This window comes from Dipodomys ordii, unplaced genomic scaffold (assembly GCF_000151885.1).
Source record: "Dipodomys ordii isolate 6190 unplaced genomic scaffold, Dord_2.0 Scaffold4, whole genome shotgun sequence".
In the NCBI taxonomy this organism is placed as follows: Eukaryota; Metazoa; Chordata; class Mammalia; order Rodentia; family Heteromyidae; genus Dipodomys; species Dipodomys ordii.
The window spans coordinates 7,295,229-7,318,859 of record NW_012267220.1 but is presented as its reverse complement, the minus strand read 5'-3'; the positions used below and the strand labels follow the sequence as shown (position 1 = coordinate 7,318,859).

The 23,631-nt window shown below is 35.9% G+C and overlaps 1 protein-coding gene across 1 annotated transcript in view; it reads right to left on the bottom strand.

Moving 5' to 3' along the window:
* Galntl6 (polypeptide N-acetylgalactosaminyltransferase-like 6) overlaps positions 1 to 23,631 on the bottom strand; it is an 823,803-nt gene that overhangs the window by 286,050 nt on the left and 514,122 nt on the right. The window lies entirely within an intron of this gene.

Below are 23,631 nucleotides of genomic sequence, written 5' to 3'. Positions count from 1 at the left end.
TAAAATTGAAGCGTTTTTAAAAGATGCAATTTGGCACAATTTAAAAGAAATCTGATACAGTGTTTTCTTTTACTACATAGGATCACAAATTATCAGATATATAAAAGTTTTGCAGATTTGTTTCTGCCTTAAAATTGTTTGAATCTATATGTCTATTGACTGTTCATGAATTTTACAAGTAAACCATTCCTAGGATGGGGAATTAACCACTACTCCTAAATATTTTCATGTACTTATTGATTTTTTTATTTATACCTTTCTTAAGCTTAAAAATTCAAGAAAATATTTAGGAGTGGATAGGTACACACAAAAAATTCATATTTTCTAAGTAAAATAATGGTTCTATTAAAACCTGAATAGTCTTAAATGAATTGATTTTCCAGTATTATTTGTAAGTTGTTGACCTGTATCTGTATGAATAAGATACAATTCAACTGTATCTGGAAGGAAGTTACATCTGTCCAGGAAGTTAGACACTTAAATATAGTTTCCTTCCTCCACGCCCTTCCATTCACCTTGGACCATTGTTCCAATGTGTCATGGCTTTTTGTACACCAAACTTATCATCCAGTGTTCAATTTTGAACCCAGGTTATAGCATTTGCAACTTTAAGAGGCTTGCCATCTCTGGATCTTTTTTTATATGAATGGCAGAATAACTATTTGTACTAGGTGGTATTCTAATGGATTTTAGGGGAAAAAAGACATTGATATAATTCATCCCCAAGCCTTTATGAATTTTGCCTTTTGAAACTCACTTTTTCTACTAGTTATCCTGACCCCATGTTTAAACATCTATCAGTTTGTAAGAGATGACTCAGTAGCCATGTTTGAATGATTGGTTTCTCATGGTCTAACTAGAGGAACATCCAGGTAGGAAGTGTGCAGGTAAACCTTTTTTAAATATGATGTCACTTACTGCAATATTTGTTCAGTGACTCTTAGTCATATGTCTGAATATAGATCATTATTGTGATGCTAGGGCATATGGTAATTAGAAAAAGTAAGCCGGGAGAGTTTATAATGACTCCTGTCAAAATACCCAACAGTTATGAAGCAGATAATTTTCACAGTATTCGATGATGTTACAGAAGCACTCTCCTTGGAATAGATTGTGTTTGTAAGATACAGATTCTTCATTGCAACCCATTGTGAACCCACCGTGAATGTTTCTGTCTCCTCCAAATTGACATGTTGCAACTCTACCCCTTCAGGTGAGGGCATTAGTAAATAGGGCCTTAGGGAGTAGTTACATCATGAAGGGGAGACCCTTGTGAATGAGATTAGGGACCTTATGAAAGAGGACCTAGAAAGTTGTCTACTTCCAGGGAAGGTTCAAGGAGATGATAGTCTGTGAACTCCAAAAAAGGCTCTTACCAGAACCCAAACGGAGGACAACCCTAATTCCTAACTTATAATTTCCAGATATGTGAGAAACAAACTTCTGTTATTTATACCAGCCCATGTCATTCTGGTAGAACAGGCAGAACTAAGACACAGATAAGCATATTTCCTTAGATGCATGAATTATATAGACATGCTTAGATTTTTCACTATAAAACAGATTTAAAACTAATTCTTAAAAGTTGGACAACATTAAGCTAGACCCTAGTGGCTCATGCCTGTAATCCTAGCTATTCAGGAGGTAGAGAGCTTAGGATTGTGGTTCAAAGCCAGCTCAGGCAGGAAAGGCCACAAGACTCTTGGAAGTGGTGCTGTGGCTCAAGTGATAAGAGTACTAGCCTTAAGCAAAAGAAGCTCCCAGGGCCCTGAGTTCAAGTCCTATGTCTGTCAAAAAGGAAGTTGGACAATATTGAAACCTAAGAGACTGTTTTGAAAGCAATTATGTTTTTGATAATTTGTCTTTACTTTTTATTTTATTGCTATTGTAAAGATGGGCTACAGGAACATAATAGATAATTTTCAAACAAAAATTAATCTTTTGGATTTAAGAAGTTATGTTACCTTGAGGAAAATTATAAAAAAAGAGATCAAGTTGAAATACATAACATTGTGCAATGTATCTCGAGAATCAACTTAAAAATAATAAATATCTATGATTTAATATAATATTTTATACTTGAAAGCCTTTGGTCTTGAGCCAACAGGAAAATAATTGTGATACTGATTTGTCTATACTTTATGGAAGAACTAGTGTAAAAATGCACAAATAGCTGCATGATTGTATCTCATATCTATCACCTAGCTCCTTAGGAGGCTGAGAAAGGGAGGATTGAGGTTTGGGACCAGCTCAACGGAAAAGTTTATAAGACCATGTAGCAATGAACTGAAACGTGTGTGATTGAACATACCTTTCATTCCAGCTATGATAGGAAGCCTCAACTCAGTTAGTGGAAGTTCAGACATGCACTCAGGCAAGGAAACAAACCTATTTTAAAAATAATGAGCACAGAAAAAGGCTTGAGACCTGGCTCAGCAATAGAGCAACTGCCCTTAATGCCAACCCCCTTACTCCCCATATGCACACACACACACACATACACACACAAAGAAATAAAAAGAAAAAGTGACATAATAATATATAAATATATTATAGAAATATAGAAGAGTTCACATATATCAGGAGATAGATAGATATGAACTTGGTTATTGGTAGAAGGTAGAAAGGCTTATGTTTAACAGTAAATCCTTAAAGCTTTTTTTTAAGCAAGAAAATCAGATGTTCTACAAAATTCAATTTGTTTTCTTAATGAAGATAATATTTGCTTGACCTGGAATATTTCCTTATCTTCTCTGGAATTGACAATTGCAGACATAGCAAAAAAAAATGTTTAGTGAGTAAATAGTGTGTCTGCCTTTTGATTAAAAATATGTTAATGTTCACCAAGCCTTTCACAACATTTTATCATTCAGATCTTTTATATATTAATGATGATAATTTGAAGACATGATTTACTGTTTGGTATTTAAATCCTGGGTAGAATTTAGATGGTATCATTGAGATTCTAATATTTTCATTACATATTCCATATATGAGGTCAATTGATAAGTTTAAAGAATAAACAAAACTATAGGCCTGAGAGTCGGATAATATACATACTCTTTGCTGAAAGGAAATTAAACATTTAAGGATTGAAAGCAAGTTGAATTCATGAGTGAGTAGAAAAATTGGAAACTGACACATGGAGATGAAAACCAGATTGGGAATGACTAAATGATTAAAGTCACTATTACATATGAGCTTTGAGATATCAATCAGAGATCAGAGTGAAAGTACTAGAGATAACTATCCGACCACTGCAAAGGTCAAAGAAAGGCATAAGAAAAATATTTTCTACCATTTCACTTTTTAGAATACAAAACTAATGGGCTAGGTTAAGATGATCTGATTTTTCAAATTTAATATCACTCATCATGCACCCAAGGGAAGACATTTAATGAGTGTTATTTTAATTAGAATTGAATTAGACTCAAGACACTCACATTTTAATTCCCTTGATAAAATTTTGGCTATACAAAAGATAAGGTGATGTTAGGGAAATGAACCTTAAGATATGTATTCAAATGTTTTTTTTTCTTTCATGCGAGTGTTTCTAACACATTTCCAAGATTATTTCTTTGTTGCTTTGTATGTCCCTCCCCCACAGTATAACCCCTGCTTTCACTGTATTTGATGTTGGTATAATTTGTGGAGGGGAAGGGGAAAAACAAATCATTTAAATAGGGATACAGGTGGGCCCATTGCAACAATGAGATATACAAGTCATTATGTCGAAAACAAACTTTACAACTTTCATGCGGGGGGGGAGGATTGGGTGGAGGGGCAGGGGGAGGAGGGGAAGGGATTGGAAGGGGGAACAAAGGAGGAGGCTACAATGCTTGATAAGAAATGTACTCATTATCTTGCCCATGTAATTGTAACTCCTCTGTACAGTATTTTCACAATAAAAAATAAATTAAAAAAATCAAATGTAGTTCTTAAGAAGTCTAAAGTTTATTTTGTGGGAAGAAATGCACAGGGAAAACAGCCATTGTTATAGTTCGGATGTGGTTTGAGTGTCATCTCAAAGAGTTCATGTTCTAAAGGGTTGGTCCTCAGTGTGCTAATATGAAAAAGTGATAAATCTATAAATTGTGAAACCTAGTAGGTCCACTGTGGGCAAAACAGTGGACATTGCTGTGGCACTGTATGATTATTATTATTTTTTGTCTGTCGTGGGGCTTGAACTCTGGGCTTGGGTGCTGTCCCTCGGCTCTTCAGCTCCAGGCGAGCACTCTACTGCTTGAGCCACAGCACCACTTTTGGTTTTCTGGTGGTTTATTGGAGATAAGAGTCTCATGCACTTTCCTGCCCTGACTGGCTTTGAACCGCAATCCCCAGATCTCAGCCTCCTAAGTAGCTAGGATGACAGGCATAAGCCACCAGCGCCCGGCTGTGGGATTATATTTTAAGATGTGCTCTTTTCCTTTTATTAGGATCCTGCCATTGTGTAGCTGTACATCCTGAAGTCCTCACCAGAACTGAGCCAATGCTCCTGTCTTGCCCCTGCATCTCTCGAATTGTTATCTAAATTAAAACTTCTTTACTTAGGATGTTACCCATCCTCAGGTATTTTGCTATAATAACAGCAGCTTGAGTGAGGTAGCCATACACACTCATGTTGGATTAAGCACGAAGAAACACCAAAATTTCAAAATCACAAAGGAAAGCTCCTGAGCTACTTGGTCGAGTTTTATCCATTTAGAGGTCAAGATTGCTGTGAGGGGATTTTAGGGAAGAGAGAGGGAGAGAGGGAGGGGGAAAGGGAAGGAGAAAGGGAAGGATAAACTAACTTGTGTTAAAAATTACTAATTTTGGTACTTTCTCCTAAAAGTCAGTTAGTAGAACAGGTATAGGACCCATGAACATGAAGATAGATAAATTCTTCAGCTTTTTTTTTTTTTTTTTTTTTGTGGGTTGTGGGGCTTGAACTCAGGGCCTGGGTACTGTCCCTTACCTCTTTTGCTAAAGGCTAGTGCTCTACCACTTTGAGCCACAGCTCCACTTCTGGCTTTCTAGGAGTTAATTGGACATAAGCATATCCTGAACTTTCTTCACTGGGCTGGCTTTGAATGGCCATCCTCAGATTTCACCCTCCTGAGTAGCTAGGATTATAGGCATGAGCCACCAGCTTCCCGCTTTCAGCTGCTTTTCATGCAGATTTTTTACTTTAAGAATCAAGGGCTTCGGCTCTTCTGTGCACCACAGAAGCCTCATTGGTTCCCCAAGAGTTATGCTTCAACTAATGCAGAATGTGCTTTTTTAAAAAAAGCAGATTCTCTTTAAGTCTTTAGCCCACTTATTTATTGGGCAATTGTTTCTTTGAGGATTTGTTTTGGGGGATTTGATTTTTTGAGTTCCAGGCATATTTTGATATGAGACCCTTGTCCTTTGTATGGCTAGTGAAGATCTCCAAATCTGTGGGCTTTCTATTGATCTTGCTAGCTAGGTCCTTTGCCATTCAGAAGCCCTGCAATCCCATTTGTCCAACCTTTCTTTGACTGTATTGTTGGTGGGAGTGTAAACTTATTCAACCACTTTGGAAAGCAGTATGGAGGTTCCTCAAAAGACTCCACATAGAGCTCGCCTATGACCCAGCAATCCCACTATTAGGCATTTACCCAAATAATCACAAACAAGACCATACTAAAGCTACCAGAACAACTATGTTTATTGCAGCATTATTTACTATAGCTAAGATCTGGAACCAACCCAGATGCCCCTCAGTAGATGAATGGATCAAGAAAATGTGGTATATATACACAATGGAATTCTACGCCTCCAGAAAGAATGACATTGCCCCATTTGTTAGGAATGGAAAGACTTGGAAAAATTATATTAAGTGAAGTAAGCCAGGTCCAAAGAAACATAGGTCCCATGGTTTCCCTTATTTGCAATAACTAATATATGTCTGAGACAAGCAGAAATGGTCAGATAAGTTGATGTTAGGCGAAATGAACCCCAAGATAAGGAATTAAATGTTTTTTTTCTTGCTGTTGTTTCTAACACATTTATAAGATTATTTCTTTGTTGCTTTGTGTGTCCCTCCCCCACGGTATAACCCCTGTTTTCACTGTATTTGATGTTGGTATAATTTGTGGAGGGGAAGGGGAAAAACAAATCATTTAACTAGGGATACAGGTGGACCCATTGCAACAATGAGATATACAAGATGTTACATTGAAAAACTAGCTTTACAACTTTGAGGGGGCGGGAGGAGGTAGGGTTGGGCTGATGGGAGGGCAGGGATGGTAAGGAGAAACAAAGGAGGAGGCAACAATGCTTGATAAGAAATGTACTCATTACCTTGTTCATATAATTGTAAAAAAAATAAGTTGATATCTTGATATCCAGAAATTACAATTCCTTTCCCAGCTCCTTTGCACCCACACCTAAACAAGTGCCATACAACACCTGAAAAAAGAAGTTAGAGTGAAATGTTCTTGTATCAGTTTTCAGCTAAACAGTTAAAAAAAAGGTAGATGGTGAAGATGATGATGTCACAAGACAAAAGAGCACGAGGTTCACCAAGCTAGACCCTGATCATACGACAGCAAGTTTTCTACCCACTGCAAAGATTCCATGAATGAGAAATGGACTCTGCCTGATTGGCCATTACATATTTTGGTATTTTGAAAGGAATAGTAAATGTTGTTACCTTAAATAGCATATTCCGTTTTCAACAACTAAATGGAAATTATTTGAACATAGGGCTTTTATGATTTTATTCTAATCAATAGGTAGAAAATAATTTACTGCCAAATTTGTTAAATAATAACACTGGAGGGGTTCTGAGAAAAGCTACCAGTGGGAACATATCTGGCAGAGTTTTAATGCTAAGTAACTTTTAAGAAAGCTGTACTAGATTGCATTAAAAATCCATTACTAGTATTTTATTTACAGTATTTGCATTTTCACCTGCTCATAATAATTGTTCTGTCATTTAAATGATATTTTATGAAATCACAAACTGCAAGAAAAATAACTGCTAAGGTAGGATAAGCTTTAATTTCTCAAAATCAAAAACAAAGAAAGGAAGCACAAGGCTGAATTCTGGTAAGAAAGATAACCAAGCAGAGACCGATTTCCACCTTGGTATTCTCTGAGTGCTAATGAAAGCTCCTCTTTCCTGAGTCTATTAGCTGTTCTTAAAATTGGGAGAGCTGACTGTTTGCAAGTTCTGCACTAATTTGAATCTCCTCCCTTTCCTCTAATTCATGAGGCATTTCATGATGCAGTCGTAACAAACAAGAAGAGCGTCAATCTCCCCATACACAGACACATATCATGCACTACTGGATCAAACATCATTTATAACATTATTGAATACTACAGGAGCTATTATTACTCCCTTTTGTCAGAAAAGTGTTGAGTTTTCCCAAGCAGAAATAAGTCTTGTAGCTCTTCATTTGCATTTTAGAGGCCTCATTTGCAGGCATTTACTCTTTGTAAGTAAACAGATGGATTTTAAATATTAAAAACCCATTTGGTATGACTGAAAACTTAACCGCCCACATTCCTCCATTACAGAATCTTTGGGTGTGAAATTGAAAAGTAAATTATACTATGTTCAGTTTGAGCAGAGTTCATCTAGAGCTTTGTCTTTGTTAAATTGAAGGGGAGGTTTATTTATGGACAAGTATTACAAAAGGAACAGCTACCAAGTTGGATAGTGACCTTAGACTATGAAGGGGAGATAGCAATTGGTTTCACAAAGTATGATTTGGGCAAAACTAAGACTCTGCTTTTTTACCTATCGCATGAGCATACCATTCACAAGTGCAGATGGGGTAAATTCAAAGCACAATTCACTCTTGTAAGGGTGCCCCAGATCTTCATCTACATTCCCCTTGGAAATGTGCTACCCTGCTGCCAGTTCACCAAACATTTGTTTAAAAGCTTTTGATGGGAAATGTTTTTTTTTTTTTATCACAGTATTAGAAGGCAGCTCATGGATAACGGGATCATAATATTTTCTCTACAAACCAACTGTTATGACACAAAACAGAGGCAAGTCATTTGAAGTGGAGGAGAACAAGCAGCAGGAGTTGAGGCAGGTTTTGAATAAAATATCTGTTTTGTGCAAAACTGCATTAACAAGTATCAGGGAAGACAGGTGCCATGGGCCCTGGAGTCCCCTGTCTCCACTGCTATGGGGCTTAGCAGGACAGATTTAATTGCTCTATTAGCCTGTAGACATTTCTTCCAGTTACACCACAAAAATACCTGCCAATTATGTTCATTCTCTGAAGTAGTACATTTTTCAAAAAAAAAAAGACAGTATAATTATAGAGAGGGGAAAAAAGAAGACAAAGGTAATGTGCATGAGCTAATGCATAGAAAAAAACCATTTATGGTTGATAACATAACCAGAAACATAATGGTGCACCAGGACACTCATTGAAGGTGATTGAAATTATTTTTAAAAGTTAGCAGAGAGTTGTAGGAAAACATTTTGTTCCAAACAACCCAGAATCAAGGATAACATACATTTTATCTCTAATCCTTCAGAGTTTAGACTCAAGAATAAACATCCACATGTCCACTGATATTTTTGGTACTATTCTTTCTGGAAGGTATTAGGCAAGTATGGCATTAGATCTACCTGTGATAGCTCAATCATTTGACTTTTCCAAACCTCAGAGCCCTGATCTTCATTTCTGCATTCTGAGAGTTTTGAAGTTGCTATGAATTAGTTTCCAGGGAATCAACTGATGCCTTCTGTGTACTTGCTAAGAAGTGTTCATACATTCATGAAACATTTTTAAATTCAAAAAGGTGTTTTAAAGTAGCAGTCCTAGACAGTAATTAGTATACATCTATGATAATCTTAGAAGATGAGCAGAATTGCTCAATAGCTATGTACATATGGCTGTATAAAACAAGGCTAAGCGAAATGAACTCTAAGACATGGACACAGAGGTTTTTCTCTGCTTTAAATTTTTTTTTGGTCGGTTGTGGGGCTTGATCTCTGGGTCTGACCGCTGTCCTTCAGCTCTTCAGCTCAAGGCAGATGCCCTACCATGTTGTTTTCAATGTACTTGCTTCTTTTGTGTGTTCTTCCCCCTATGGTTTACCCCTTGTTGCCACTGTATTTGATTGTGGTAACTGGGATTATATATACATTTATCTGATCTAGGATAGGGAAGGGGAACAACAAAATGGTGAGACAAAAGACAAGGGGGAAACAATGCAACAGCAAGACTCACAAGACAATATGTTGGAAATCATCTGTACAACTGGAGGGGGGGGATGGAAGCAGGGAAAGTGGGAGAAAAATGAGGGACGGGGTAACAACTTCACCAAAAATGTACTTATTACCTTACTTATGTAACCATAACCCCTCTGTATATCACCTTGACAATGAAAATAAATAAACAATAAAAGGTAGCAGTCCTGAGTTCTTCAGTTTTTATATGTTAGTACAATACACTTGAACCTACACAAGTGAAAATACATGTTTCTAAAGTTACATGCCTTATAAGTTTAAGAATTCAAATACTGTTAACTTGTCTACCTTTACCAATTAGAAATAGATGACTCATTTTCTGAAGTTAGTAGAACCTTTTATTATAAATTACATGTCTATATTCAATGTAATTCCCTATTTTCCACATAAACGTTCCATAAAGATTTTTCTAAATATTGACGTTTTAGAATAGATGTTAACCAATTAGATAAAATAGCCAAATATCTAGATATAATATTTAAATGTTATCCATTTTAAATAGCATATATTTAAAAATATGCACATGGAATACTTTATTTGCTCAGAAGTAATGCTTTCTCAATCCAACTTTCAATAATATTTTAGGCTATCTCTTTGACATATACTCTTTTGTATCATTGTATTATTTTAATTTATACTGTACAACTCACTTACTATTTTGACAATAGATTCATTTACTATAAAAGTATATCTGATAATTTTTACAGTGATATCCATTACCAAGGCATTTGTGGTTTTTATTGATTCTATCATGAGACCATTCTGAGGAACCTATAACTGGCTGTGATTGTGAAAGTTGTTATTTTGGCATATGTTTTATTTCAAAACTAAAATAAATGAGACTGCATTATATTTGAAGTTTTCATAAGAACTGGAATGCACCTAAAATTTACAGAAAGAATTTGGACTTGGACTTACTAAATCTGGAAAATACACTACCCAGGTAGTGTAGAGCAACTAACTCCCAGTCTAACAAAATGAATACCAGGAAGCTGGTAATGGAGAGGTGTTGTGGGGAATTCAAGGGAAGTCAGGAGACAAATCAAGAGACCAAGGGGGAAAATTCTGTCATAACTTTCAGTGTGTATCCTATGAAACTAGGAAAATTGAGGAGATAGGTGGGATTGTAGATGGGGGGAGAATGACAAAAATAATACTGATCAAGATGCATTGTACTCATAAACTGGCAAGATAAATGGCAACCCTTTTGTACAACTACTTAAAGATAATGAAAAGATCATTTTAAAATAGAGCATAGAAATTATGACCTAGGGAAAAGCTGTTATAGAAAGTGGTAAGGGTAAAGCTCAGGCTACTTAAGAAATACAAGCAACCTTTACAGTTGAGCATAGATTAGATTAGGAAGGTTACTGGGAGACATACTGTGAAATGCCATGTGGATCAACCTAGATTTTTTTATTCTATTTCGAAGGGAAGGTGAGCTATGACTTTATGAGATATGACAAGGAGTGACATGATCAGATTTATGTTTGAACAAAGATCCCTCTAGCAGTATTACCCAGGAAAGATGGACGAGAATGAAACTGGAAACAGACAAATCATCTAATGATTCAGGATATAATGTGACTTTCAGTAGTAGGGAGCTAGTCTATTTTGCTGTCCTTTGTAGCTATGTCAAAGCAGGGATCTTTCATCCTTCATTTTCTTGTGTAGTATCTGTACAGCTCAGAACAAAATCCAAAAGCCTGAGAATTTCTTTACACCTGTTAGTGCTCTTCCTGTGAAAAACAGGTCACTATATAATTTCTTTACACAGTTTTCTTAGAATGCAGGGATTTCTATATGTGCATGGACATATATATTCTTCACAATCTTTCCCTTCACCTCAAATCTATGTACATTATGAAACCCATACACTTGTAAGCAATAGTCTTGTAGTTTACCTCTATCAATATATTCCTCTTCTGCATCTTACATTGTAAAATGACTTTTTTTAGTTTCCTTATAAAATCTTGTGAAGTTGGTTTACCTGAACAGAAGGTTGAGTTTGAAGTGAGGAATCAGGAGACATTTTTAGGCCAAGATTTGCCCTACACTACAACGTAGAAGTAGGTTTGTTCAACAAGAGGGCAAATTAGCTTTGTACTCAAACGCTATCTCTTATTAGTATCATAAATCATAAAACATTCTGCAGAATAGCAAATACTATAAATACTCTCAAAACAATCATTAAAACTTAATAATACATTCTCCTTGTCTTTGCTAATAATTTAGAGTGGATTTAAAAGCCTGGAGACTCTATTGTGCTAATCTCACTGGTTTATTTATCATCCTTTCCAAGCAAATGTAGTTTTGTACATCTTAAATTTTGTTCCTGTTGCATACCTTCACTGCTTTAAATGTCTTAACAATTTTGAAAAGTATGCCTTAATGATTTAATTTTGAAATGGCCTATTTTTATGAGTTTCTAGGGCATTTATAGATGATAAATATTCATTTGCAATAAATCATAAACAGTCTGGGATATCTTTTCTATTTTAGTTTTAAAGTTAGGATCTAGAAATAATGGCAATGATCATCACTTCTCTGGGTTTTATAATTTACAAATGTTTCATAAAAATTGACTCTAAGAATATCTTGTCAATTTAAAAGTGGGTTGAAAATTAAAAAAAAATAAAAGTGGGTTGATACAGTTACTCTTTCCTCTATAGATAAGGAAATTAGTTCATTCAACAGGAGTAATTTGGAGAATAAGAAGATACCTTTTACTTTCTTAAAGAGTTAAAAGTCTACTTGGATATGAAAGCAAAACGAATTCTGAGCTAGAACACTATTTTAAGGCAAGCATCAACCCAGAGCTCTGTAGATTTACAAGGCTGTACTCAAAATGAGTATAGATACACTCTAGTTCAAAAACAGACAACTAGGGACCAATGAACTAAGAAAATCAAAGAAGGAGTCAAGGGACCAGAAATTAATAGGTACAGGGAGAATTGTGAGGAGAAAATACAATTAGAGCAATGTAGGAAGAGAAAGGAAGAGAGGGAAGATAACTAATACCTAAATTCAAGGGCCTCACATCTAAAATATACTTAGAGCTTAAGACATCAAATCCTCCAAAAACAAATCCTCAAAGAAACAATTGCCCCATTAATAAGTAGCACTTCTCTGAAGAAAAAATAAGAATGGCCAATAGACATAAGAAGAAATGCTCAACTTCTCTGGCTATAAAGGAAATGCAAACCAAAACAACATTGAGATTCCACCTCATCTCAGTTAGAATGGTTATAATCAAGAACTCTAAGATGCTAAAGGGGATGTGGCCAAAAGGGAACCCTACTGCACTGTTGGTGGGAGTATAAACTTGTTCAATCACTCTGGAAAGCAGTATGGAGGTTCCCCAAACACTCCACATAGAGCTCCCCTATGACCCAGCAATCCCACTCCTGAGCATTTACCCAAATGATCACAAATAAGGCCATACTAAAGCTACCAGCACAACTATATTTATCACAGCATTATTCACCATAACTAAGATATGGAACCAACCCAGATGCCCCTCAGTAGATGAATGGATCAAGAAACTGTGATACACACACACACACACACACACACACACACACACACACACGCACACACACACACACAGAGGAATTCTATGCCTCCATCAAAAAGAAAGAATGACATCACCTCATTTGTTAGGAAATGGAAAGACTTGGAAAAAATTGTATCAAGTGAAGTAAGCCAGACCCAAAGAAATATAGGTCCTATGGTTTCCCTCATTTGCAATAATTAGTATATGTCTACGATAATTTTATCAGATGAGCAGAAAAGCTTAAAAGTTATATACATATGAACCTCAATATATTGACACAAGAGGTCTTTCTTTGTTGTTGTTTTTAATGTACTACATGATTTTTTTTGTTTCCTTTGTATGTTCTTCCCCCACTATGGTATAACCCCTGTTGTCATTGTACTTGATTTTGGTACCCTGCATCTTGTATATACATTTGTCTAATTTGACAATTTGAGGAGGGGAAGGGGGATAACAAAACGCTGAAACAAGGACACAGGATGACCCATTGCAACAATGATACTCACAAGACACTATATTGGAAATGAACTTTACAACTATGTGTGTGGGGGGAAGTGAGGGAAATGGGGGAGGGAAGGAGTAGTGAGAGAACAAGGGAGGGAGTAACAAGGTTCAATCAAGAAATTTTCTCATTGCCTAGCTCATGTAACTCTAACCCCTCTGTACAGCATCTTTACAATAAAACAAGAAATGTTCTCATTACCTAACTCATGTAACTCTAACCCCTCTGTACAGCATCTTTACAATAAAATGAAATTTTTAAAAAGTCTACTTGGAGAGACAATAGTCTTAATTCTCCTAAAGAAAATAATAAAGGTCATCATGAACAAAACCTATCCTTAACTTACCTTTCAACACTAGACTTCAAAGGAGACACATTTTTACTGTTTGTTTGTTTGTTTTTGAGACAAGGTCTTTTTAGGAGCCCACGCTGGGCTTCAATGCCCTCAATCGTCCAGCCTGCTCCACTTAGGAAGTATTTTTTTAACTTTAGTTTTTGGTTTAGCTCATGAATTATTTCCACATCAGTCAATTGAATGGATGCTTTTAAGTACTTATCTTGCTGACTTCTTGACAGTACTGTAAACACTGTATTTTTATGTCATCGCATTCTGCAGAAGTGCTCTCTTTTAAATTCAGTGCTGCTCAGGCATTTTCTAACAACTTCTGTCTTATCCACCATTTAATATTGGTGCTTCTCTGAATTCAGTCTCAAGACTTGTGAAAGCCTAATTATTAGGGTGAAAAGATTTTTTTTAAAAAGAGGAAAATATGAAGGAGGTAAATGTTTGCATTGCTTAGTGCCATCTTCAGAATTAAAGTAAAAGAGATCTTTCAATCATAACCTTAATTACACAGTCAGCAACTGGACTTCAAAGAATCGAAGAGTTTTCTAGGTCAAATTATCACTCTAAAAGAACTAGTGTCCTGCTTGCTGAGATTGCCAGTTCTAGGGAAAATGATGCTGACAGCATTCTACTTCCCAAACTCAGGACCGAGCTGAGCAGGACTTTGTGAGTTGGAGGTAAGAGGCAGACATCCTATCCATCAGTTGGAAAAGATTTCCCTGGGACATGTCAAGAGTAGCTCACGGAGGAAGTGGAAGGAAGAGGCTGAAATGCGTGACACAGGCAAGATACATCTCTGAGTAGAGAAAATTGCTGGAGGATGCATTCAAAGAGCTTGAAAGAGATGAGTGATAATTGATTGAGTCTTAGAAACAGACAGTGATTTGAGCAAGGTGTGTCAGGACAGAGGGAAAGGATAGATCAGGGATATGGAGAGAATGTGGAAGAGAAGAGATGTGCTGGGTAGAGAAAGCTTCTGAGGTGTTATGGGCTATTTACCCTGGAGAGGATCAGAGAAATGATGTCAAAGACAAACTTGGGAGAAAATCGTGACTCAGAGAACTTTGTGGAGAGTGAATGAAGAGGAGCCTTTATAAGTTAAGGCACTTGGGACCCAGAGCATAAGAGGACACAAGTGTCAAGGCAGAATGAACAGAGAAAGCTCTTGAGGGGAAAGTAAGAAAAAGAAAAGGAAAAAAGGAAAAGTCAGAAAAGAAAAGGGAAAGATGGAAACGACGATCTTGTATATGTGTGCTCTGTTTACTTTATGATTATTTTGGGGGAAGAAGGGCATTACTATGGATTGAGGCAAGTTCTTAAACACAATTCATGTAGTTTCCCTTTGAATTTGTATTTCAGATTATTTTTTTCCTGCTTTTGCTTGGTCTAGTCTTGGACTGTGATCTTTCGAACTCTACTTCTTGACTAGCTGGGATTGCAGAAATACACCAAGACCAGACATAGCATGTAATTTGATCTTCAGCTTTTTTATATCCTTGTCTTTTTTCTGTTTTTCAACCAAAGTCAATAGGTAGCAACTTACTATTTTTATCTGTCTTTATGGACCTTTCCAAGTCTTTCCTTTGAAATGAATTTGTAAATAAAAGTGCTCTATAACTAAATAATGTGGCTTTGCTGTTACTTTCCTGTGATAAGGCACGAAACCCTACAAAATCAACAATCTAGTGACTCCAGTCATCTTTGAAAGATATAAGGAACAGAAAATGTACTTTCATGAAGATTTCTAGAAATTCTCATGTGACATGATCATAGTTCTAAAATCCAGGTAAACACTTGATGTTGGTAACAGGAAACAAAATAATATCTTTTTTACTGTGTGCTTGACATTCTCATTTGTATTTTGGGGTAACTTCTCCAGCTCTGCTGAGCTATGTTCAATTGACTATTTCCTTGTTAATTTGGTTTTGAAATCCACTTTGATTTTTATAAAAAAAGAAGTTTTTCTATTTTATATAATATATATGGTCAATTTTGAAGTTTTAAAAGTATGTTTTAGATTCTCAATTCCCAGTTATGTATTTTTCTTCTGGTATTTATTTTTGTAGAATTTTGAACTCAAGACCTCATGCTTGCTCTTTTGGTTTGTTTACTTGCATGTTTGACTGGGGCCCTATCATCCAGCCAGGCTTTATGCTGGCTGATTTTCTGCTTCAGTTGGCATTGGACTGAGATTCCCTCAAGATTTTAGCCTTCTGAGCCCTTAGGTTTACACAAGCTAGAGCAATGAGTGCTTGGTTTTCCAATTATATTTCTTTAAGTATATTGTGTTTTTATTTTATGTGTTGAATCTAATAACTGAATCTTTATGAGTCTGGTTTATGCTTGGTTACACGTGAAGCCTTACTTTCTGAGCACATTGAGGAATTTTATATTGTGAGAATAAGTTCCTTAAAAATATACATGTTATACCTTTGAATATTGTTCACATAATAGTCATTTAATATATAATTCTGATTACTCCTGCTATCTTCTGGAATGTGCTATAATCCTGGGCTATTTGAAACTTAATTGACTGCATTCACCTATCCTTTCCCCATTTGTCTGTCCCTCCTCCCTTTTTTCTCCTTCTCAGACAACACATGTTCCAACTTTCTGGTATTCATTATATTGAACTGTAAGTTAGTTGTTCAAAGGAAGTATACCTTTGGAATTCTCCCTTGCTTAGAAATATTTTAGTTAATATGTGTGTCAAATAGAGATTTTTCAAAATATTTATTTTGCCATATCACCAGAATCAAGTAATATTTCTTTTTTCTTTCTTTCTTTTTGTTGGTCATAGGGCTTGAACTGGGCATTATCCCTGAGCTTTTTTGCTCTAGGCTAGAGGTCTACCAATTTGAACTACAGTGCCACTTCTGGTTTTCTGGTAGTTAACTGGAGATAAATGTCTCATGAACTTTCCTTCCAGGGCTGGCTTTGAACTTTGATCCTCAGGTCTAAGCCTCCTATGATTACAGTTGTAAGCTATCAGTACTTAGCCAAATAATATTTCTTAAGCTGAAACAATTCTAAATACATGCTGAGCCGGAGATATGAATTATTATTTAGAGAAAAGTAAATATCTAAAATCTGTTAGTTTTCCCCACAGAGAAAAATAACAGCAAAACACCTTGATGTGATAGACAACAGGATTGAGGTTTTCTATAGAAGCTGAATCTCTACTGAAGACTTCACAGGTCTAGCTGACTGGAATGCCATGATTGTGGAAATCTCATGTGATTTGGGCTGTTTTAGACCTTTCCTTAGTAGCTATTTACTTTTTAAATCTGATTTAGCAGTCATGTGATTATTAGGGAATGTTGGAAGGTACCACTGCTGCAACCAGAAGCTAAGAATGATATAACAACTGGAAGCTTGAAGTCATTTCTCTGTCCTTCTGCCTGCCCACTGTTCACTGGATGTCCTATCAGTGAAGTAGGAAATTTATTGTTTTATGACTTTGTTTTTATGTGACTATAAAAGTTCATACAACATCTTCCATGGAGGCTGGGAATGTAGCTTAGTGGCAGAGTGCTTGCCTAGCATGCATGAAGCCCTAGGTTTGATTTTTTAGTACCTCAGAAACAGATTAAGCCAGAGGTGGCACTGTGGCTCAATTGGTAGAGTGCTAGCCTTGAGCAAAAGAAGCTCAGGGACAGTGCCTAAGCCCTGAGTTCAAGCCCTAGGACTGTCAAAACAAAATAAAACAATACAACAACAACAACAAAAACAGAAAAAACACAAAAAATCCAAAAAACAAAAACAAAAAACAGTCTTCCATGGCAAGTGAACACACCATTTAAGCTTGGCTTCAATTTCTCTATTCCTAAGCTATAACCACTCATTTCCAACTTAGAATAAACTATTTTCTCATTTCCTTTAAAACAGTATTGTTACTTTACATCAACAACAAACATAGCCTTTATTTACAGTACATAGTGTATATGTAATATTAAACTGTTCTGAACTGCAATTGAAGTTCCATTTTCTGATCATTTCTCTGGGAAGATATGCATTGTTAGTTTTTACGAATCAAATCACCACTAAAGTCAGTTTATTCTCTAAAGTTTGAAAGTAAATTAACTCAGTAGTGGTCTCCCTGTGCAATGCTAATGTGGATCTGAGTTAAGATTCTCTTAATCAAGGCGTTAATGTTAGTTACATTGTTTTTGAAGCTCATTCTTCATTTTCCTTGACTATAGAAACAGACTCTTAGAGATCAATGCAATAGCCCTGCTATAAGGAGAAGCTTAAAGACTACCAAATACCTTAGTAAGGATATAAAACCAGGCAGGCTTATAATGTAATTTAACACTCTTAACTAAAAATTTGACTCTTGAGGGATTTTGTGATGCCAAGGAGTATCTGAAAGGGAAAGAAAAGATCATGATATTGGTCTGTAAATATGCGTTATTCAGAATAAGTGAATGTCACATAGAAATATATTTATATAAGCACCACTTCAATGGCATTGCTATTGTAAAAGTGTTGAGTGGATGCATTTCAGGATCTGATAAAATTTCTGAAGACATTCCTCCTCTTTGGGAATATGTTTATCTAGTTAACAAAAAGCAAAGCAAATAAACTTACTGGCATCTAAACTTGTATTGACTTTTCTAATGCAACACTCAACTTAGAAACTGTTTTAGGAGGGGCAACATTGTTCAAAGAGAAATGTACTCATTACCTGACTTATGTAACTGCAACCCATCTGTACATCACCTTTACAATAAAAAGTGTTTTTTAAAAGTGAAGGATTAACCTTTTATTTGTATCTAAAAGTTAAGTAAAAGTAGTATCAAGTCCTGGTATTCTTTCTTGTATTTTGTATATGTTTGCTCTGCCTTAAAAAATTTACTCAAGGAGAAAAACAAAATGTTTAGGGATACAGGTTGACCCATTGTAACAATGAGATGTACAAGACACTACGTGACAAATGAACTTTACTATTTATTAGGCAGGAGGGGGGAGCGTAAGGGGGTGGGGGGAGGGTAATTGTGGAGGTGGGAGGGAAGGGATGGTAGGGGAAAAACAAAGGAGGAGGCAACAATGCTTGATAAGAAATATACTCATAGCTGGGTGCCAGTGGCTCATGCCTGTAATTCTAGCTACTCAGGAGGCTGAGGATCATGGTTCAAAGCCAGCCGGGCAGGAAAGTCTGTTAGACTCTTATCTCCAATAAACCTAGAAAACCAGAAGTAGTGCTGTGGCTCAAGCGGTAGAGCGATTGCCTTGAGCTGAAGAGCGCAGGGACAGCGCCCAGGCACAGAGTTCAAAGCCCTATGACCAAAAAAAAAAAGTACTCATTACCTTGCTCATGTAACTGTAACACTTCTATACAGTATTTTCACAATAAAAAACAGTAAAAGTTTACTCAAATTACTCAAGCTGTTGGTTTAAAAACTTCTAATATCTATCCTGGTGCATCTGCATCAAAGATGATGTCATACATACATACATACATACATACGTACGTTTGTGTGTGTGTGCGTGTGTGTGTGTGTGTGTGTGTGAGAGAGAGAGAGAGAGAGAGAGAGAGAGAGAGGCTGAGGAATTTTTTAGCTAACAACGTTCATGATATTCTGTTCCAGACCCCCAAAATGGCCATTAGCCATTGCCCTAAATCCAGTCCACTTCGATTCTCAGAACACAGGAATGAATGATGAACATCTTTATGACAAAGAACCAAAATTTCCCTCAAGCAATAGCAAGTCTTACACAATAGATCACCCCCAAATTAAGGCAATTACCTGTGACTGCACCCAGGAGCAGAGTTTAGCCTGTCATGGGACCTGGATTGTCCCATCAAGCATAAAGACTTCAAACCACCTTGCAGAGCCAAAACTATAGTAATGATCAAGACTACATAATTATATATATATTATATAATATTAATTATATATAACTCTAAGCTCCTGTCCCAATTCTGCCACTAATTTAACCTGAAGCTCACGTTAGTTGCCCTAAAGACCTGCTGAAATGCTTACTTTTCCTTTTCCCAACATAGGTTGATTATTTCTTTTCCTCCCTTATAATACTAAATACTTTATTTGCTTTCTTTGGGTCAAATAAAACAGGTTAGAATTTTGAATTGAGCCTCTAGTTCAGAATGTTTGTTGCACTAATACTATATCATAAGATGATTCTGAAAACAAGTATCCAGTACAGAAGAGTACAAGTTTGGTTTGGTTTTGTACTGGTACTGGAAGTTGAACTTAGGACCATGTATTCTCCTTCAGCTTTTTACCAAAAGTTGGTGCTCTACCACTTGAGAGTTCTCCAGCTCCTACTCTTTTTGATGGTTAATTGGACATAAACATCTCACATGTTTGTCTGCTTGGGCTGGTGCTAAAAAGTCATTGAAAGATAGTTTTTTGTCTTGTTTTGTTTTGAGATTTTTTTCTCAAAATGTTTAAGAGATAATCTAATGTTGAATTCAACTTGGAAAATTTGCAATAAAGTTTGCTGAAAAGACTCAATTATTTAACAAGTTAATGATTTAAGAGCATCATAAAACTATTTACTTTTATAAGTGAACAGGCATTTGAAACAATCTGTAGATTTCGTGAGAAATCTTTTTTTTCTTTACAAAAGACAATATATTCTGGGCATGATAGCACAAACTTATAACCCTAACAACGTAGGAGACAGAAATCAGAGGATGGCAGTTTGAAGCCAAAATTTAAAAAAAATAATTAACAAAAGGAGGGTAGGTGTGATGGCCTGCTCCTGTTATTCTAACTATGGCTGTTATTATAACCATGGCTGGTTATAGTGAAATAGGAGGAACAGAGTCCAACCTTCCTTAGGTTAAAACACATGTACTTTGAAAATAACCAATACACAAGGGGAGAACAGTTATTATAAGGACATAAGGTAGAATCCTCTATGAGACAATGAGAGTTAGTGAGCAAGAGAGAAAGAGAGTCTAAGCCATTCTGTGACATCTGATAGTAACTTTTGCCACATATAATTTTTAATAAAGTACAGAAGTTTCCTATACTAGTATTATCTCAGTTTCAGTATCAGTTCCTTCTTGAAATAGAAATACAGTTCAAAGTGATATTATATGCAAGGGCACTTTGAAAAGCATAAAGCTCCATAGAATTGCAAGTTGGTCTTCTCACTGTCATTATCTCTAGTCTACTATTTTATTTGCTCTGGACTGAAAGAAAGCATATATTATCTCTAATAGACTAGGCTCACATATCTGTGGTGGTGGTTATTCTTCTTACTTTTGGAAAACTGGGGGAGTATTTCCTATATGTTGATAGGGACTTTTTTAACTCTCCTAAGTTTCTGGTGATCTGTAAGGATTTAAAAGCTGAAGATGAGCAGGCAATCCATCAAATGTTTGTATTTCCCATGGGATGTTGTGGGCAAAGTACTACATAAAATGTAGAGAGAGACAGGCTTCTTGGGGCATACAGGAAACAAAATGTACCCTCTCAAGAAGAGTCCTTAGAGGCCCATGCAAGCAGCCACCAGGAAATGCTGCCATGAGAGCATAAAGTCAATAGACCAAAAAACAATAAGTGAGATGGTACACAGTGGAAAACAGGGAAAGGCATGAGCTATCACAAACCGAGCCGTGACAAAGGAGAAAGGAGTCTCTGCGGCTCTCTCCTAGAAAACATTCATGTATTATACATATAATGCAGACCAATTTTCTAAAGATATGAATAAATTAGTGCAAGATGGGTTGTTATCTTGGACATGGAAGAAAAACTTGGGTGGAACAAACCAAGGAATAAAGAATTTTATACATTATGGTTTTTGTGTCCCTGTCACTGAATTTTCTGACCGCTTAGTTTATTCTTTCAAAACCTATTTCGAAAACTTTTTCATGTCTGACTGGTTCAGAATATAATTTAAGTCATCCAACATCATTTTTCATGATGGCAGTAGTTCTGTGTTTGCTTGGCAGACATACTGAAGTATTCATTCAGAAATTCTTCCGGGTGATTCAGGAGAAGGAGCATATTCAAATTGTGCTGCTATAAGATCATCAGTATAAACCTTTCTTTCTCAGCCTTCTCAACTTCTGTTCAGGAAGTGACTTGAAGTGGAGATTGACTGGTAGGGCCAAACTTTTGTGACTGAAAGACTGTTAACACAGAATGTTCTACAGATTGCTCTAGGTATGGACTCACATCCCACCCCTTACCTGTGTACCCACAAGGTAGAGAAATTCTAACCAGAGAAATCCAAACTGACAATTACTTTCAATTCTTATGTAAAAATATTTCCTGCTGGTTGTTATGTTGGTAGCTACTTTGAACTTTCCTTCAACATCTACAGCAAAGTCTACCAGGTTCCTCAGTAAGCTTTAAATAAAAATAAAAAACCTACCAGTTATATTAGAACCCGTTTTTGAATCCTAGAATATAACAGGTATTATGCTCAGTGTTTTATGTACATTTAGCCTTCTCCACAAGACTGATAGGCAGTTATTACTATTTACCTTTAGTAAGAAAGAAGCATGTTAGAGAAATTAGATAATCTATATAAATGAATATTAGAGAATGTTAAGGTGAGGATTCTACATGGCCTTTCTTGACTAAGAGGTAGTTTCAGTCTTCTATTTGTGAGTGTTCTCATTCATAAAATCTTAAATTCTTAAAATAAGATCTTAAAATCTTAAATGTTCCAGCATAATCCATCATAATCCTCTTTATCTTTTTCCCATTTAAAGGACTTTTATGAATAAGAATATCCTATCCTAGCATATATAATATGCTCAGAGACATATGCAGTAACTATAAGACACTTCAGAAGTGGAAATGCTTTGCATAAGCAAGGACCTCACACTGTTTCCACAGGTTCTGGATTTGGTCCTATTCAGAGCACTTCATTTTCTGATAGGCATGGACCAAGGCCAGCAAAAGGGGTGCGGCCATACATTCTACCTCCTGCCACCTTTCATAATCATAACGGCACAGTGAGTACTATTTTTTTTGAAGTAGCTTGAAATCAAATGAAAGGGGTCCTTGCAAAAGTAGAAATAGAAAATAAACTGATTGAGAAAGAATAGAATATAGTAACTATAAGATATGGTACAGGTATTTGGAAGTCAGAATGATACTATGCTTCCCAGCACGTAGTACTTTCACCAGAGAAAACATAGACAGTCTAACAACCTAAGTAAACTGGTTATTTGTTCTGATTACCTTAAGTAGTTAACAGAGCTGAATGAGCAATGTTTGTTAGGATAAGATGTTTATTTGTGGTGTATATTGATTATCTATATTAAATATGATTCAGTGTATCATAGCTGAACTTGTCACTTTGTGATGGTATTTGATCAATAAAAAGAGGATTGTATTTCTGAGAAGTTTTTACATAAAAGCATGTACTAAGACTCTAATAGTTTCAGGATAATAGAAAATGTCATCGAGGTCAAAACAAATGATACAGAATAGAACTTTGCAAAGTGGGGTCCAGAGCCCCAAGTATAAATCTTTGATTAAAAAAATGCTCAGCAGGTAACATGAGAATCTTCCCTAAACATTGCTCTTCAGCCTCAGCAATGGCAACCATAAAGAAAGGTGTTTATTCAAGTTGTCAGGAGATGGTAAAAGAAATAGCAGTAAACTGATATTAAAGGAAATGTTCTGTTGTAAACTTTCTCCAGAAAACTAGATGGATAAATAAACCAGACTCTGCCATGGTTACTCATGAGTAGGCAGCTAAACTAGGCTGTAGACTGTAAGACAGAGCTAAGTAAAAGTAGATAATTTTACAGTAGTAGAGAAACTTATACAGAAATGTGTCATTGTGTTTTTCTTACTCATTTAGCCATTACCTTTGTTACTAATTTCTGAAATATGAATGGAAAAATGACTTCAATAGTGTCCAAATTAACAGGATATGGATTATCAATGGCTGTTTCCTGCTCGTGTCTGTGTCTGAATCTGCATTTGTTACAAGGAAACAGGCTAAATACATGGATGATGGAGATGTTCCATATATATATATATATATATATATATATATAT